This window comes from Haliotis cracherodii, unplaced genomic scaffold (assembly GCF_022045235.1).
Source record: "Haliotis cracherodii isolate W230 unplaced genomic scaffold, xgHalCrac1.p SCAF_4, whole genome shotgun sequence".
Lineage (NCBI taxonomy): Eukaryota > Metazoa > Mollusca > Gastropoda > Lepetellida > Haliotidae > Haliotis > Haliotis cracherodii.
Window position 1 is genome coordinate 37,818,602 of NW_027266297.1, and position 20,516 is coordinate 37,839,117.

General features: G+C 39.0%; 1 pseudogene; it reads left to right on the forward strand.

Moving 5' to 3' along the window:
• The first annotated feature begins 1,325 nt into the window (after positions 1-1,325).
• LOC139478251 (uncharacterized) overlaps positions 1,326-20,516 on the forward strand; it is a 32,474-nt pseudogene continuing 13,283 nt past the window's right edge.

Here is a 20,516-nt window from a genome sequence, read left to right on the forward strand (position 1 = left end):
TGACAGTAAGTAACCTGGAACATTCTGTGGCTGTTACATTCTGCATTATCGTCCTGTTTGTGGAAATTTGTCCTAGATTTAACATTTAAAAGTCTATAAAATCTCTGTTAAGACAGTAGAGGCAATAGAACGGAAATATAATATTTTAGGCATCATATGTTGTGTATTAGCTGATTGTTAAGGCCCCGAAATGTTATAATGTTAGATCGTGTGGGCGAAACATTTTATGATACACAAGAGTGCACTGGCTGGTTACACCTAAACATGGAGTTTGAAATCAGTAACTGACATGATCAATTAAGTTGAGCTAAATAATAGTTCATAAATAAAGAATAATAGAAAGTAATAGTCGAAACAAATTGAATTAGCTTTCTACCAAGAACGATTGTGCATAGCAGCTTGGATGTGCACAGGCGGTGTTCAAGAATATGATGTTGTACAGAAAATACAAACTTTGACCGATTTAAGTTGTTGTAGAATGATGAATCGCATGTGTTTTTCATCCTACGCTTCCATATACACACAACAAATGCAAACATACCACTTGTGTGAAACATTATGAAGCTGATGGCTGATGAGCCAAGTATAACGTACATTCCCACACGGAAGAAATAGTATTCACTAGAGTATTTGAGCATCCCTCTAAAGGGATATATCACTAAAGTATTTAAAAGAGAACAAGAGAAAACAAAATTAATACAAATCAGTGTTTATTCGTGATTCAATAAAGACGTTATACTATGGAATATATTGCTCAGTTAAAGGAGCTTTACATTATATACACGAACTAAACAAATTAAACAATTGAAGAAGAATGTGGCAAATAATGTACCAACTCTATTTTATAAATCCACGTAATATATGTATCATCTTTGGTATAATGTATAGTATATCATTGCGACATTTTTCTCATCTCTACCAACACAATTGAAAACAGTATATATATATATATATATATATATATATATATACCACAACTAATGTATATATAAATATCGACATGTAAAACAAACGCAAATTAGCAATATAAAATCGCTGTACAGTTGAAGATCTGCTGATTTCACTTTAATGGTAACTCAATATTTCAGTGAAAATCTCTCTCCTTGACAATATGTTGAAATGACATGAAGAAGCAAATTGTATCTGTGACGCAGTTTGCTTTCCTCAACAATGAAGTTAGTTATCAAAAGCGGCATGTTACGGGATAGTGTGTTTGGAGCCTCGGCAGATGAGAAGAAAAAAGTCTCATTTTAGAACAAGGAAGATATTACATCTAGGCTCTATATCCGTTACTGTACAAGTTATTAAGAGGGGCGCATCCCAACAACCACTGTCACATGGAGTGAGGACATCAGGCAATGGATATATGGGTCATTTGTGTCATTCTTTCTTGGATTACAATTATAGGATTACCTGATGTTGAATGTGAGTACCAGTTAAAGGGCACTAGGCTCAGGCTAATTGGTAGCCCCTGCTAGTTTGATTCAAGTCATCCAAAACTAACTCTTCCCCAAAAGCCTAATGAGGTACATCAGTCGAGAAGGTAGTTCATACCCTTGTTACTCGGACATTTTTCTCAATTTCACACAGAGCTCTACATACGAAATCTGGTCTTTGGAAATACATGTTCAAGAGCATGTGTGGAGCATCAGCCCTCTAATGTTTCAGCGTGTACGCGTGTGTGTGTGTGTGTGTGTGTGTGTGTGTGTGTGTGTGTGTGTGTGTGTGTGTGTGTGTGTGTGTGTGTGTGTGTGTGTGTGTGTGTGTGTGTGTGTGTGTGTGACAAACACAGCGCTGTCAGGAGATTGAATACCTTATACTTGGCATACTATACATCGAACAGTCGGATAAACATAGAGTCATATTTGAACTGGGTAACTATAAACCTTTGATCGTAGGTTCGAATCCAGGTTTCAAGCCGATGATGTTCAAGCACCATACCCGTGCTAGTGGGTTTCACAAAGTCTAAGACCTGCATCATTTCGGGCTTTACTCCTTTCCTACTCCAAATCTGACACGATGGTGTTTGACTGAACTCCAAGACAATGCGTTCCGTTTAAACCAAACTCGCTGCCTAGCTTATTGTGTACGTGTGTCTCTAGTTACTTTTATGTGACTTACACTTACACTTCAATATCTGCCTGAATAGATTTCACGGGACGTCAAAAGGCAAAATTGTGAGGAAAAATTTATGAATGGAACACTGCAAATCAGTGATGACATCAGGTGTTCGCGAAAATAGCTAATACTACCATGCCTAGCTAAATGTAAGCGCTCCCTGGGGTATTCAAATCGTTCATTCGAATATGAGTGACAAAACGTCACAGCCTCAGGAGAATTCACACTCGAATATCAGTTGCATGCAAAGGCCCATTCCTAAAAAAAACTACACATAAGAGACACAAATGATTGTAAAACCATACCAATGACCCCATTTTCCTTTTATGTATTCCTTAAGGGCAAAGGAATTGACATCGTCTGTTTTAGGAAGACAAACAAAACTACAAGTGTGTGTTTCCACGTTTAGTAAAACCAGATCTTGAAAGGTTGAAATTCTGTCCACATTACCAAGAAAAGCTCTTCTTGGCGATCACCTTCAGAAGGAGTATGGCTGTTCCAAAGCGATATATTTGTTTGTGCTACACCCATCTAGTTCAGTTCAAGTATAATCTGATTCGACTAGGAGTAGGCCTACTCGAAGGGTTGACGTATGTCATCGAGTTGTTGGAAAATGGACACTTTATGGATCTGAACTCTTCAACTCCCAGTTGAATGCCTGAGTGTAACATCCGACTGAATATTGCGGTCTAAGTACATCCCTTTCCATCTTGCGATTCAATAGGACGCCTCGTGGTGTAGTGGATAGAGCGTCTGCCCGGAGAAGGGATACCAATAGACGTTAACGGATTGTACTTGTTGTAACCCTACCTGGTGCTCGGTTTTAAGGAAATAGAACAAGGACTGCGCGGTCCCTATTGTCCCAAGTAAGGTGGTCTAGCTTTGGTTGCTGATGGTCTATAGCCCTTGTTTTAATAATATAAAGTGGATTAATGTTAAATATGTTGATTTGAATGTTTTATTATTTAATAGTGTTAATTTTAGTCTACTGCTAAAGTTTTACTGGCCTTTGTGACTGATATTTATCAGTATCTGTTCTCGTCACAAAAGTTTCTTTTTAATTTTAACCCACTCATTCACTATTCGGCTCGGAGTCGGTATAATGTGTCTGCTTAGGATATCCATGTACTGCGGCATGGTATCTCAGTTAGCTAACACCATAAAAACCGGTATAAGTCCGGACTAGTACAAGCAGCCACAAATACACCTACACGTGCAGGCATATTGCAATATTAGTCCACACATCTTGAATGCGACTTAAACCCCATTTCAAGTCACGTCAAGTAAAGGAGTGGAGTTGATATGAGGTGAAATTACATTATACTGGAGTCAGCTGTGTTCCAATAGCAATGCATAGCTAAAATGAAGACACTGGAGAACACAGTGTTGAATCACTACTATTTCTGCTATTCACCAACGACTGATGATTTTCGAGGTTTCAAAGCCCCCTGGAAAACTGGCTGTCGAGTGGTTGTGTGGTAATAGCATGTTGTGCGGCACTTGGCCAATTTCTGTTTTTTTTGCAATTTAACAGAGATATAGAGTATTGGATGTTGATTGAATAACCTCATGGTGTAAAATAATTTGTGTTAAATAAACACGAAAACGGCGTTATGACTATACCCCGCCATGGGGCACATTTAAATTTTGTGATTGATATGAACTTCATGTTGAAAAGCATGGAGGAAGGTCTTTAACTCTGCATATTTTCATTCATGTAACTGTAGTGGTTTCTGAGAAAAGTTGTCCCCATTGCAGACACTATGCACTAAGTAAAAAAGAAAGAAGCATAAAAGATATTTTTTTAAAATACCTAAAATTAAAAGGCCCCAGCTCAGCAAATTTTTGATACATATGCAAAGTTTCATAATAAAAGATTAAACGTTTTCCGAGTTATGCTCCGGAAACGAATGCTACACATTATTTGAGTCTAAGTCCAGTTTGTTACCAAGGAAGCACAGAATACGACGAAAGGTTTTATATGGCGGCTTTATGTAAACTTTGAGAGAGACAAATACTGCCTTAGATAATATAATAAGTATACAACTACATAAAGACCTATCAATTAGAATTGCATGGTTTGTATAGCGTTAAACATTCGATCCGGAGAAAGAAAACGGGGCACAACTCCAGTTATCGTACTTTTTGTTCAAATGCTGTCAAACTTATTCCACATAAATATCGACATTGAAACCATATACTTTTGGATCTATCACATATGATAAGAAACGATGAAATTGTTACGATAAACAAATCAAGTTAATAGACATATTTAACCTAATTTCCATTAATAGTACAGAAAAAACGATTAAAAGAACATAATGTCACGCTTTTTCGAAATTACAGAAAATCATTTTACGGGGTGTTTTTTGCTACAAAGTCACTCACCTTTATTTTAAATAAAATCAAACCATTCTTAACGAAGACCATTTCTTTTTTTTAAATGAGACTTGTATACATTTCATTAAACTGTGGTTCATTATCATTTCACACCAGCATCATGCATTTACTTTACAAACAAAAACACCGTTCTTAGAAAGAAATGTTTAGGAGTTTTAGATTTTTGGTAGATTTGTACTGGTATTTTACTATTTTTTTCACACAAATAGAAATACAGTAAGTTTCAAAATATCTTGTGAATGGAGGAATTTAAAAAGGAGAAAATCTTTTGATTAAAGTTGCATCTGGTGCCTCTTGTGTATCAATGTCCATCAGTCAAACGATCATAAACAATTTTAAAACAAACGTTTAATGTTCCTTACAAATGTGTAATTTATATATAAAGTAAAAATGTGACAAATTTTCTTCAATGAATATATTTACTGTTAAATACAAAAAATCAATGAAATGGATTTTTTTCTGAAGCGAAAATGAGTTTATTGGAGATATATCAGAATGACTGATAAATGGCAAACCTGCAATATTTTTATAACTATCCCTTTTGTAGAAAATAATAACGCTGAGAACGGGGAATTAGAAGAATGTCGGAAATGGCTATATTAAGGTTTTACATAATTTTCAGAAGTTGTTTATTGTACTTAACATATGACATAACACACATATTCCCCGCAGAATCCAAAGCTGTAAAGATCATTTGTGTACGTGATGTAGTTTGTGTTTTGGAAATGTAATCATAGAATCTCATTACAGTCACAAAGCCTGCTCATATCACACTGTGAACAGAGTAACGGAGAGACGTAAACCGATGACAATGTCAATAATGATCATTTGCTACAGCGTTGCTCAACGAACCTACATTGCAAAGGTCCTTTAATTTATTGGATGTTGACATGTGTCGGTGGGATCTTCATTTGTTATACGTGCCATTTGTCATACGGTTTAACCAAGCAGAGATCCAGATAACTTTTTGAGCAAATAAGTTTTTACTCAGAGGTTTTTATTTTTAACTGGGTTATTACATGTTTCATTGGGTAACGAATATTATTATTATATGTTTTTTACATTTGAGTTTTTCATTTAATGCATGCGTTTCTGTACGCTTAATTGTGTTTTAAACATTTCTTTTCATTTTTTAATTTTTTATTTGTATTTATTTTTATTTTATATTTTATATTTTACTTATTTAATTATTTTTATTTTATTTTATTTTATTTATAAATATATATTTATTTATTTTTGGGGAGTGATTTTACGCAAATACGTAGCTTATCTGTAGCATATCTGTCAAGATAGGTTATGGTTGAATGCATGAGAAGTCACAATGATGATGCCTTACTAATTGAATGGTCCAACACATTTGGTATAAAATACAACACATTTTCTACTTTATATGCATGTACAAAGGATAATCACAATGTCATTAAAATGGAGATTCAAACTTATACACACATGAAAGAAACACATGAATTAATCATTACCGAAGCGAGACCGTGTCGCCATCTTTGCTTACAAATCGACGTGTAAATATCACGTGATTCTGATACATACAACTTGTCCAGCATGTCCGCGTGAAAAGGTTGGCACACTAGACTAAGCATAAACAAAATCACAAAACAAAATCTAAACATTAACTATAGACAAAACAAAATCTGAACATAATATTTACCATATACATGCACATCTGCACCTGGCGTGTCTCCATATTAACACATAAATTATGAAATACTTTTATATCGTTCACAATATATTGGTGTATAAATGAATACACAACGGCTTTCAGAAAGTGGTCAAATGTAACTTTGTTATATTTGGGATAACTCTTTTCTTAGTGAAGTACAAATTCGAATACTTTTTAAACTACTAAAGTGCAAAGAAGCCACTGAACTCAAATAGAAAATTCGAAGGACCAAGGCACTCCAGCACACGGAAGTGCCTTTTCCGACCTCTGTTGAGGTTCATAAATCCATATAAGCCTCTGGAGATGGATGTCACTCTAACACAGCCAGACCATGGGAGAGAACGTTCCTCCCGTCCCAGATCCCCAGTTGAGCCGCCATGAGCAGCTCAAGTGAAATACTTCAATGGAATTGCAGAGGACTACAGAATAAATATAACGATATCCAATTATTACAATAAGATATTAAACCATCAAGTTTTGTGTCTTCAGCACACATCCTTGAAAAATACCATTCAGAGGCTACACTTCTTACCAGGCCACTGGAGGTTCTTCATGCATATACGTACAATGATTTATGAATTGCAAATTCAGCTTTACTAAATGAATTTGAGTGGTTAGGTCACGACGACCTCTGTGGAAGTGACCATTTCCCTACCATGTTAAAGTCTGTTACCCCATCTGGTGTTACTCCATCATCACGATGGAACTTAAATAAAGCTAACTGGCCTTTACATGAAACTCTTTGTGCAAACCAACTTAAGCCTTATCTTTTTAAATTAATGTTTCAGACCCCATAAAATGTCTCTCTGATGAACTGAACAAAATAGCGGATGAATGTATTTCAAACAGTCCTCTGCAAGTCCACACATAGTTTAATTATACTTGCAAACAAACTGGAAGGCACCACGGAAGAAGGCTGGGCATTTTTCCGTTCCCATCCAATTCAAAGAGGGGAGGAGATCAGAACAAAATCTCCAACTGTACAGAGCGCTGATCCGTTCAAAACATGATTACAGCTTCATCGTTTATGGGGGAGTTTGTAAAAGCAATTTAAAACTATTAGATTCTGTTCATCACCAAGGCCTGAGGGTTTGCCTTGGGGCTTTCAAAACTTCACCAATTAATAGTTTGTATGTTGAGGTGATCAGCCGTCCCTAAAACTCTGTAGTATGTTTCTAAATTACGTTCTACTTAATCCAATTCAGCTTATGACTGCTTTAATACAAATAAACAAATACGTCATAGTTTGTCCCCCAATGAGTTCTAGCAGATACAATGTTTCCACATCTCGTGGGTAGGCCACACCCAGCAGATCTATTTACAGTTTACAAACAACAACCCATTCGACGCGCTTAGGAATATAAACATATTAGATTGCGTTCTCTATTATCTGACAAAGGGAATCATGGTTAAGCACATAGTACGATAATAAAAAAAACCAAAGCACTAGCATGTGTGTATTGAAATCCTACACGACAGCACGTCTCTAATACGAGGGGGCACGGGATGGGGGAGGGGGGAGGGGTGTTTGAAAAGTCCTAAACCCATCTCCGACGGGTGAATGGTGCACCCTGAACAGGATGAAAGTATACGGGCCAGTATGTTAACTGAGGGAGAAATGTGCCAATTGTTTTGCAATCTCAGAAAAGCACCAATTTCACCAGTATCCAAACATTTGATTTTTCAAACTTTATACGCTTATAGTGGTGACCTTGGATAGTCACATCTCTGTCTTCAAAAGTTCAAGACAGTTTGTCAGTATTGAAAGTTTACTGATATTGTGAAATGCTTGGCTTCCTCATAGATACCATCTATGCGAATTTTGAGGATAGGACATTTACGCAGAATGTAAGCATTCCGATAGGCACCAATTGTGCTCCCCATCCAGCTGATCATTGTCTTCATGCATACGAGTCATAAATTATATTTAGATTGGCAAGATCAAAACAAATGAATTTCACTTAAGCTTCATGTGTATCGTTGATCAGATAATAATAAATTGTTCACTAATGGTCAAATAGCCAATTCCCTTCCACTGATTTACCCACCTGAGCTAGAACATATTAGAGACCAGTGAAACCGTCACAAGACTGTATGACAAACGTTTCAAACCGTTTTATGGTAGACATATTGGGGGCATTTCCAAATTTGACACATCAGTGATCAAAATGATGTCCGATGCAATTATCAATTTTGACTTGTACCATATGTTACCGTGCTCTTTCAGGTGACTTGTCCTTGCAAGTGTTTTTGACGGGTGCCATCAGTGGAATCGTACAATTGACGCTGCTTTCAACAGATTTCTGTTGAATGTGGAAAGGATTTTGTCGCTTTTATATTAATATTCATTTCAAAATTCGACATGGGAATTAGGTTTATATTGAGTTTTGTTTCCCTATTTCTCTATATTACAGCGAACCTTAGCTTGGCCGAAAACTCGAAAGTGCTCAATGAAACAGGCAAACCTATAAACAAGAATGTTACAAACATATTTGATGAGAAGCCTAGATCCTGTGTGAAGATCAACGGCAACTTGAATATTACGTTTGCGGACCGTTCATTTAACGCTATCAGGATTGTTGTCGAGCCACGAAGTAAGTAGATGTATGCAGTGACTTGCATTGAGATACCTAGGGCAAAGACTCAAAAGAAATAACTTTAAATTACCAATTGTAATTTATACTGGGGAATATTGTTATTTATTAACATATCTTGTGTTATCAAAACGGGTAAATTTGAATTTTCTTTGTCATGTTTGATAGCCTATATGCCTATAACGACATACTAAGGAGTTAATATGTGACGCTTGCCCTATATATTATCATATTATACTATGTTGTATGTAATCTTGAACTTGCTCATTACGACAAATACGTTTTTATATTACAGTGCATAAACTCACCAAAAATACGTTTCTTATCAATTAGCTGTCATTAAAACATCTGACCGTTTGAAAGAAAATTTGTAATTGGTTCCTGTTTCAGATATAACTGTTAAGGTGGGTGGGACGAACCTACCCGAGAACTGTTCTTGTAAAACGAGCCAAATAAAGAAGAAGAAGAAGAAGAAGAAGAAGATAATTTTTCTCACTGCCATCAACTTTACTTGTCCACTGCTAACATCGACGAGCCTCCAACTGTTGGATGTGAACCGACTGTGTGATGTCCAGCTGTATAACACGTCGGGTAACGGTAAGACACAGCTAGTGGCGATTTTAAGCCAAACTATATCACTCATGGCATTATATACAGCCTCATATGAATCGAAAGTGACTTTCCGGCTCAAAGAGGAGTGTTTTATGAACATTGATAGCTGAACCTTTATCCAACTTTTGATTGGCATTCTAGAAGTTGGCAAAGAAAGTAAAAACGTACAACTTTATGGATAACAACTTCTGTTTTTTTGCTTATAGCGACGTTTCGATGTAGATTCTTACACCGTTATCAAGTTGGAGTCAGAAGTTGTTATCTATACAGTTGTAAGGAAGAGAATTTATGGATGTCAACTTTATGGATGTAAAACAAATAAAATTATGTGTATCACTTCTAAATATCTTTCAAAGACTATAAAATTGTACGTACGTTTTTCTAACTGAACCTTTATCTGTATTTCTGGGGTTCTTGTACAACGTTTCAACATTCACCAAAGGCTATAAAACGCAGGACTGGAAATTATTATTTCCTATGACATGCAACTTCAAGATAGTAATCAACACAATGTATATGGGAATGTTTCATCGGTAAAGTATATCATCATCTCTGAGTAGAAGTCAGACCCATTACAAATTGATGTACTTGTATAAATCACAATATCATTGAAGTATGATAACGCTGTTTCAGCTGCAAAGGGTATGGAATGCACAGAGTGGAATCAAAAAGAAGAAAACATCACCAACAAGCCAGGTAATCGCTGATTAACCAAACATATCATAAAAAAGATCAGTGATATTCCACATGTACTTCAGGGGTAAATTATACAAGATATAGGGTTTAAAAATGGATGGATTCGATTTTCCGATCGTGAATTTCCACCTTCATATCCTGTAACGTACCATCCGCTTCAGCTTATTGCGTCTATCGCTTAACCTTTCAATTAAGGTTTCATCATAAAAGGTCTATTTAAGTTATTCCAGAAATTATATGGTCAACATGTTGTGTGGTGCCATCCCATATGACCCTTACGTGGAGTTTTCTAATCTACTTATATTTTAAATAACAAAATATGAGTGGCGAACTCGGTACCGAGTGTCATCACTTGTTTTCAGTGATCCATTCATATAATGCGCATCACTAGTTGGTCTTTTACACCCAGTGCCACCCGTAAAGGCCCGGTTAGACTAGGTCTTCAGCAACCCATGCTTGCCGTAAAAGGCGACTATGCTTGTCGTTAGAGGCGACTAACAGGATCGGGTGGTCAGCCTCGCTGACTTGGTTGATGCATGTCATCCTATCCAAACTGCGTAGATCGATGCTCATGATGTCAATCACTGGATTGTCAGGTCCAGACTCGATTATTTACAGACCGCCGTCATATAGCAGGAATATTGCTGAGTGGCGTTAAACAACAAACGAACAAACAATAATTACACAAAAAGCAATCTGTTTCGGCAATTTTTGGACACTGATTATTAGTGCAGCGCGTTTTGAAATTACATGTCCCGTTATTGTAAAACAACCTGGACCTATCAACCATTTTTCACCCGTTATGTCCATTGTCCGATCTTCCACCTACAACAGCTACAACTCCATCAGCATGTAACCCCGGTAACTTTGGCGCCAGCTGCACTGACACGTGCGGAGATGGATGTGTCAACAGCACCTGTGACATCAGAGAAGGGACTTGCTCCTGCTTGCCCGGATGGAATGGATCAAGATGTGACACTGGTGTGTATTATTGTTTTGCAGTACATATGTACGTAAACATGCATCATATCATACCTAAGTAGTTATTTTCTGAATGAAAATGACCTGTGACGTCAGAGTCGGAACCTGTTCCTGTTCCATTGTAGAATGGAATTACATGTCATACGAATGGGTGTTAAAACTTGACATAACCATAAGTAACAAACCATTACGAAGTACGATTCAATCAATCCGGCATGTATGTATTCCATGCATAGCGCCAAATCTACTTTCGAAAAATAACAATGATTGTTGAAAGCATGAGGTAACGCTTTGACCGATGTGTATAAAATAAGCATGTAATCAGTCATACCTACATGTAATAGTGATGGGTAACACCGTCGGTTAGAAATCAAACTTCCAGCCCTCGAACACTCCCCAAAACAGCAAATATGTGAAACAAATATGTTTATGTCCCAAAGGAACAATTTATTTCCAGGTGGAACTATTCACTTTAGGGCATGTACACATATGGACGTCTTGCCCCTTTGAATGACCTAAGTCCGCAGGACTGCATACCTTTTGATCATGTTATATTCTGGAAGTATAATACGTTTTATGTATAGTTTATATGATAATATATTTCATATTAATTCATATAGGTATGACACGGTTATGATTATATTATTCCCAACTGAGCTCGCGCTTGTCACATTAAAGACACGATGACGCTTCATTGATGTACTTTAAAAAGAATCAGTGTTGCTTCTACATATTCAACTCGTTATAAACATTATAAACAAATGATGGTAATAGGTACAGATTAGTGTCAAGATCACATGAATTTTTCGTTCATGTCCGCTTTACCAAAATACAGAATGTCCAGACGCATCCTACGGTGACTACTGCAAGGGTAGATGCAGTCGTGGGTGTACCGGACCCTACTGCAACAAGACGGACGGAATATGCAGGTGTAGGCCGGGGTATAATGGCTCGACCTGCCACGATGGTACGTTAATGCAAAAACAACCGTCACGCACACACACACACACACACACACACACACACACACACACACACACACACACACACACACACACACACACACACACACACACACACACACACACACACATATGCATATATATATATGGAACCTATGAGTATTACTGAGCGTCACTCTGCAGTGACGGTGCCATCGGATCATGTACCTGTCCACCTGGCTAAATTGGAAGCACTACTGACATAACCCTATCACACATTTGTCTTGACAGAGTGTAAAAACGGAACCTATGGTCACTACTGTAATGAAAGCTGCAGCGAAGGCTGTTCTACCCCCTGTAACTCGGCCAACAGGTCGTGTATCTGCAAATCCGGCTTCACTGGATCTACCTGTCTTGAAAATAAGTTCTTTACATGTATTGTTTCATAAGGCACTACTGGTGTTTTCAGTAAGATACAAGTAGAATAGTTCGTGTGGTGTAATTAGTGTGATTGCGTGACTTCCTTCTGACCTGACCCAATTAAACATTTATCTTGACAGAGTGTAAAAACGGAACCTATGGTCACTACTGTAATGAAAGCTGCAGCGAAGGCTGTTCTGCCCCCTGTAACTCGGCCAACGGGTCGTGTACCTGCAAACCCGGCTACACTGGATCTACCTGTGTAGAAAGTAAGTTCTGTACAACTTTTGTGTCATCAGATTATACTGACGTGTTCATTACTATACAAATAGAATAGCTGGTGTGATGTGACGGGTGTGTATACATCACTTATTATTGACATAACTCTATTAAACATTGTTTTGACAGAGTGTAAAAACGTAACCTATGGTCACTACTGTAATAAAAGCTGCAGCGAAGGCTGTTCTACCCCCTGTAACTCGGCCAACGGGTCGTGTACCTGCAAACCCGGTTACACTGGACCTACCTGTGTAAAAAGTAAGTTCTATACATGTTTTGTGTCATCAGATTATAATGATTATAATTCAAAAAGATACAAATGGGATAGTTTGTGTGATGTAACAAGTGTGTATGCCTCGCTTACTATTGACATGACCCTATTAAACATTGTTTTGTCAGAGTGTAAAGAAGGAACCTATGGACACTACTGCAATGCAAACTGCAGTGACGGATGTTCTACACAGTGTAACAAGGAGGACGGAAAGTGCAGCTGCAAACCGGGATACAGAGGGAACAAATGTGTCTGGCGTGAGTGACATGAAATGTATTGTTTTAGTAATGTTAGTGTCTGTAACCCTCAAGTTTCACGCTAATAGTAAGTGTGCATGCTTGTAAGGTATGGTTCAACAGTCAATTACAGTTTTATATGCAAATAAGTCAATAGTAGAATGAACTACTCTATTATTCTGTGGCTTAAGATATGGCATGTATTTCGGTTGATGCTTTGCCTGAAAACACTTCCATGTTGTATTGTTCAGCGACAATGAATGTTACACGAATGTCCCCAAATCACAGTGTGTCAAGTAGGCCAGTGTGGAAATTACCGTAGAGAACAGTGCAGTGAAGGATTTTCTACATTGTTAGACATTTTTTTGTTAGAGTGTAAATACGGAACCTATGGTCACTACTGTAATGAAAGCTGCAGCGAAGGCTGTTCTGCCCCCTGTAACTCGGCCAACGGGTCGTGTATCTGCAAACCCGGCTACACTGGACCTACCTGTGTAGAAAGTAAGTTCTATACATGTATTGTTTCATAAGGCACTACTGATGTTTTCAGTAAGATACAAGTAGAATAGTTCGTGTGATGTAATTAGTGTGTATGCGTGACTTCCTTCTGACCTGACCCAATTAAACATTTGTCTTGTCAGAGTGTAAAGACAGAACCTATAGTCACTACTGTAATACAAACTGCAGTGAGGGATGTTCTACATTGTTAACCACTGTTTTGTCAGAGTGTAAAGGCGGAACCTATGGTAACTACTGTAATACAAACTGCAGTGACGGATGTTCTACATTGTTAAACATTTGTCTTGTCAGAGTGTAAAGACGGAACCTATGGTCACTACTGTAATGAAAGCTGCAGCGAAGGCTGTTCTGCCCCCTGTAACTCGGCCAACGGGTCGTGTACCTGCAAACCCGGCTACACTGGACCTACCTGTGTAGAAAGTAAGTTCTATACATGCATTGTTTCATCAGATTATACTGATGTGTTCAACACGATACAAATAGAATAGCTGGTGTGATGTGACGGGTGTGTTTACATCGCTTACTATTGACATGACCCAATTAAACATTTGTCTTTTCAGAGTGTAAAGACGGAACCTATGGTCACTACTGTAATAAAAGCTGCAGCGAAGGCTGTTCTGCCCCCTGTAACTCGGCCAACGGGTCGTGTATCTGCAAACCCGGCTACACTGGACGTACCTGTGTAAAAAGTAAGTTCTATACATGTTTAGTGTCATCAGATTATAATGATTATAATTCAAAAAGATACAAATGGGATAGTTTGTGTGATGTAACAGGTGTGTATGCCTCGCTTACTATTGACATGACCCTATTAAACATTGTTTTGTCAGAGTGTAAAGGCGGAACTTATGGTAACTACTGTAATACAAACTGCAGTGATGGATGTTCTACATTGTTAAACATTTGTCTTGTCCGAGTGTAAAGACGGAACCTATGGTCACTACTGTAATACAAACTGCATTGACGGATGTTCTACATTGTTAACCACTGTTTTGTCAGAGTGTAAAGGCGGAACCTATGGTAACTACTGTAATACAAACTGCAGTGACGGATGTTCTACATTGTTAAACATTTGTCTTGTCAGAGTGTAAAGACGGAACCTATTGTCACTACTGTAATACAAACTGCAGTGACGGATGTTCTACATTGTTAACCATTGTTTTGTCAGAGTGTAAAGGCGGAACCTATGGTAACTACTGCAATGCAAACTGCAGTGAGGGATGTTCTACACAGTGTAACAAGGACAACGGAAAGTGCAGCTGCAAACCGGGATACAGAGGGAACAAATGTGTCTGGCGTGAGTGATATGAAACACAGTATATTAGTAACATGTATTGACTATCATATTTACTTATCAACGAATTCAAAACAAACTTCTGTCGCAAAAGCTATTGAAAGTAGTACCTACATTCTGAAGTAGCGATTTCATGAAACTATTTTTGTAGTTCCAACCAATTGGTAATTCACAATGATGAACACATTTTTAAATGCATTTTTCAGCGTGTCTTCAGATACATTATGGGTCAAACTGCAACGAAACTTGTTCAGACGGATGTGTCAACGGAATGTGTGACAAAGAAGACGGGACATGTTCGTGTCGGCCGGGGTGGAAAGGAAATAAATGCACAACAGGTAGAAGGGCATGACAGAAACAGTTTGGTCATAAAAATATTTAATGATGGTAAGCAATCTATTTAATACGCTGTCTACGTGATGGTATCGTATTTTTGAAACATGGACTTTGTTGCAATAAACTGATTCAATTAATTAAATCGAATCATTGTCATGTTTGTTAATGAAAGTTGTATTTCAGAGTGCCCCCTCGGATTCTATGGAGACAGCTGTGACAGGATGTGCCCAAATTGTCTTGATAAGAACTGTTCCAGCACTGATGGTCGGTGCTTGTCAAGCTGTTCAGCTGGGTGGAGAGGCAGGAAGTGTGAGAAAGGTAAGTTTTCGTTTCTACTTCCTCTGAGATTAGCTAACAATAGAGTCTATATTCAGTAGAATGTCTCTGACATTGAAACATGGCAAAGGGAAAAACTTCTCGATGTGTTTTGTATTATGTTTTAAGAATGCGACCAGGGACAGTTTGGTTTCAACTGCCGATCTAGATGCAGCCTGGGATGTTTCAACTCATCCTGTACACCAAGTGATGGAGAATGCAATTGCACAGCGGGATGGGAAGGACCCAAATGCGACAGAGGTGACCGTTACATGTATTTGATACTTTGTTAACCATATTCATTATACTCTTTTTTTCTTAACCGGTATCAATCGGTTATACTTCCTCAAATGTACACTTATGGCAGGATGCCAATGTATGCAACGTTGATGTTACATGTTATTGATTCCTTCAATTAATTACGGAAACAATTATAACATTGTGTGAAAATCTGTACCAAAAGTTGCCTCCCTTATATTGACCACTAGATACGTACAGGATATACGTATAATGCGCTGGTTTATTTTCATGGAAATTTTTATGGTACAGTTTATGATCTGAAATGTTCTGAAATCGGTATAGCCTCGAAACGAGATATATGACTCAATTTTTATTGTTTTGCTTGAGGATTAAAATCATCTTTTCTGTTTTGAGATTATTGGTTCTCTGTTCCTTGTGAAGAGTTGTGTCCCTTGGTTGTGGCTGACGACCCACTTTACTGCGATTGTATTTAAAACCTTGGTTTGTCAGCACCATTCCCGTGCTTATCGATTTCTCAAAAGTGGTACACGGTTTTGACATTCGTCACTCTGAAGGCCCGGGTTCGATTCTCCAAATGGGTACAATGTGTTAAACCCATTTCATGTGTGCCCCTCGTGATATTGCGAGAATATTGCTAAGAGTGTCAAAAAACCAAACTCACTCACTAACTCATATTGAAACCTCTCTGAAACCTAAGGAGATTTATTGTCGATTGGAGTGAGTGGGTGAGTTGGGTTTAACGCCGCCTTAACAGTATATCGCGGCGTGTCACCCTAATGTTGGAGGAAAGACCGAAGTGGTGCAGGTCTTAGAAGTTTACCACTTCGGTGAAACCCACGAGCACGGGTATGGTGCTGGCAAACCCGGAAACATAAACGGGACAAACAGGGATTCGAACCTACAATCAAAGGTTTCTGGCGTGCCCAAGGGACGCAACTCTGCACAACGAAGCGCGGCGCCTTAGACGACTGGTCCACCCGGGCCCCCTATTGTCGATTGGAATTACTTTTAACTTTAAATATGAAAACAATACCTCATAAAACGGAAATCTGTTTCAGTCCCTCGACTTCTCACTCGGTGTATTTTACTGTGTATTTTTAAATTCATTCATCAATTATACCATCACTCCATCTATTTGTTAGTTGTTTAACGCCGCACTTCTTGGTTATTCATAATCTGCATTAATTGACATTTGGAAAAGTATTATGCATGTTTTTTGTGTTTTTGTTATCGTTTGTTTGTTGTTTTACACCGTACTCAGCCATATTCCAGCTATATGACAGCGGTCTGTAAATAATCGAGTCTGGACCAGACAATCCAGTGATTAACATCATGGGCATCGATCCACGTAATTGGGATCAATGACATGCATCAACCAAGTCAGCGAGCCTGACCACCCGATCCCATTTTTCGCCTCTTACGACAAGCAGAGTTGCTTTTTTACAGCAAGCGCGGGTTGCTGAAGACCTATTCTACCCCGGATCTTCAAGGGTCCACTTCATCTAGAAAATACGCAAACTCTCAATATTACCAAAATGAATGCTTTTTCTGATAAAAGCTTTCAATCAACAAATCTTCATCACAGAAAGTAATATGCATACCAGTTGACATAATGCATGATTTCACAGATCAGAGATGTATTTGATAAAAGTCTCCGTTGCACGTCTTAGGCTCCTCCGCACTTGGGATAAGCATACTGCAAATGAAAGAACATGTTTGTACATTCACTGTAAACAAATTTTCATATATAAATAACAAAAATGCAATATTGATATACTGCCGGGCGAAAGAAAGCATACACTTGATTATTGGATTTGACCAAAAGATACAAACGTTATCAAAACGTCACTAGGCCGAAAACGGTTAAGTCACAGAAACACTGGAAACTCACAACTCATCTTCCAGGGGCCAAAGGGGCCGCAAGCCTTTTATCAAAGTCTTGTTAAAACTAGACGTTGATAAAGACTAGTGGACACGCTTGCCTCGGGAAGATGATCACAATTATGATACCCGTATCAAACTACCTCACCATCCGATAATAATTTCTTGTTTGTTTCATTTTAGCCACCATCAAACATGGCTGTATGCTTTCTTTTAGCAAGGAGTTTAAGATACAACAATGTGATTATCTCATTGCAACAGAATGTGAAAGTGGTACGTACGGGGAGAACTGCACCCTGCAGTGCAGTCCTGGTTGTCGGTTCCCGTGTCACGGTGTCAGTGGGCGGTGCAAGTGCAGAGTGGACTGGACTGGTCCGCAGTGTCAAGACAGTGAGTGATTCCATCACCCGTGATGAGTACAACATCAAATATACAGAAGGGAGGAAACTAGACAGTTACTCACGACCTGCAATATATGCGAATCTCTTTAAATGTTTTTTTGTATACGTAGGGTAAGTTCACCTGATATTTATCATACATTTTACATTCGAACGAGCTAGCGAGTATGGTTTTACGCCCTTTTAGCAAGATTCCAGTAACATCACGGATTGAGACTAGAAATGGACTTCACACATTGTAGCCATGTTGGGAATCGAAACCGGGCCTCTAGCGTGACGTGCTAACGCTTTAACCACTAGGCCACCCCACCGACCCCTTCATGATATATCCATAATACTACATTCTCGACACATATATGCACAAGTCTGTTTTATGTGCATGTGGTATGTTTTAAATGTATATACCAGTAATTCAACATGACGATATGTTAACTTTCAAGAAATTGCTTAAGACAATGTCACAACGTTGATGTATTTTATAATAGCAACAACAACGTACACTGAACCGCAAAAGAAACGTCACCATGGATATATATATATATATATATAAGAAACCTTAATCTTCCAAAACCTGTAAACTTACTTTGAGACATATTAAAAAGATGAAACTTGGCACAACTGATGATCAAGGTTGAAATTAAAGAGTCAAATGTTCTTAAAGTGAAACACAACACTAGTCTCAGAAAATGGCATCGCAAGTCAGTATCTCGTGTGTCCGCCATGTGCATTGATGACTGCCATGCAACGTCGATAGATGGAAGGGATGAGGCGGTTGATGAAGGCCATAGGCACTTGAGCCCACACTCTGAGGAACGCCCGACGCAGTTCAGCTGAAGTTGTCGGCCTTGGTCGGACGTCATTCAACCGTCTTTGAATCTCATCCCACCGGTGCTCAATGTGATTTAAATCGGGACAGAGGGCAGGCCACTGCATGGTTCTGATGCCATTCTGCTGGAGGAAATTTCTTGCTGCTCTCGCAGTGTGGGCACGGGCGGTATCATGCTGAAACTCGTGGTTGCGGCGACGTGCCAAATAAGGTATGGCGTGTGGTCTCAAGATTTGATCAATGTACCGAGCTGCTGTGACACTATTGCCGCTCCAGGGACCGATGTTCTGGAAGACCACAGGGCCGACCAATTCCACCCCACACCATGATGCTCGGACCACCACGAGTCTCTCTCAACAACACAAGCATCCGAATAACGTTCCCCACGGCGTCGCCAGACACACACCCTCTCTCTCTCTGCCATCTGCTGTTTAGATACAGTAACGGCTCTCGTCTGAGAAGAGGACTCTTCCACTGCCGGTGGCGCCAATGCTGGTGCTCTGTTGCCCACTGTAAATGGTCCCGGCGATGACGTGGTGTCAGAATGTGTCCTCAGTGTGGCCTTTGACAGTGGAGGTGTCTGCTCGTCAACCGTCGACGCACAGTGTCCACACTAATGTGTCGCAGGTGTGTCCCCATGGTCTGTCGAGCATTTTCCGGAGTATCAACAAAGCGATCTTGAAGATGCTGTCGCACAATCTGACGATCCTGACGTCGGGTGGTGACCCTTGGTCTTCCACTACGTGGTCCGGCATCTGTAGTGTTGGTTGTCTGGTGCCGTTGCTGGAGCCTGTATATGGGTCCAGCTTGCAATCGTCCAAGTGCTTGGTGTCGCTGATTTCTTGCCATGTGGTAACAATTCAATAACGAAAATGTTATCCGATCTGGGTGGATTTTTATAGGGTCAAAAATGGGGGAACTCATGTGCATTTCAATTTGCACGGAACTCATGTGCATCGGATTACCATGGCCGTTGCAGTGATGCGTTTGGGCGATCGGTTTTATTGTCATCTGCTTTGTTTTTTCATCATCAAATTTCATTTTTCCGGACAAGGTAATGATAAATTTTAGAAACTTTGACAATAATTACCCAGATATTTAATTGACAACTTTTCATGCAATGTTACTTGGGGTGACGTTTCTTTTGCGGTTCAGTATATATCAGGGTTGGGAGTAAAGTGTGCGTCAAAACTCTCTCTGAATAAGAAACAAACCAGCCATTAAGAATTCTTCTACCTGGACACAACATCGGCTGTATTGTGTGTGACCTCGTCAAGCATTTGCCTATTCCTCATGCAGAAATAGGGCTGCGAAAGGCTGATTTTCTCAAGAGCGAGTTGATGTTCCATGTTGTCGCTGCATTCGCCATACTTGTGATCGTTGTCATGGCAGCCGCGGCCATCTTGTTCCTCAGGTAATGTGTACTTGGTCATGCAACATGATGTAATGTCATGATCGTT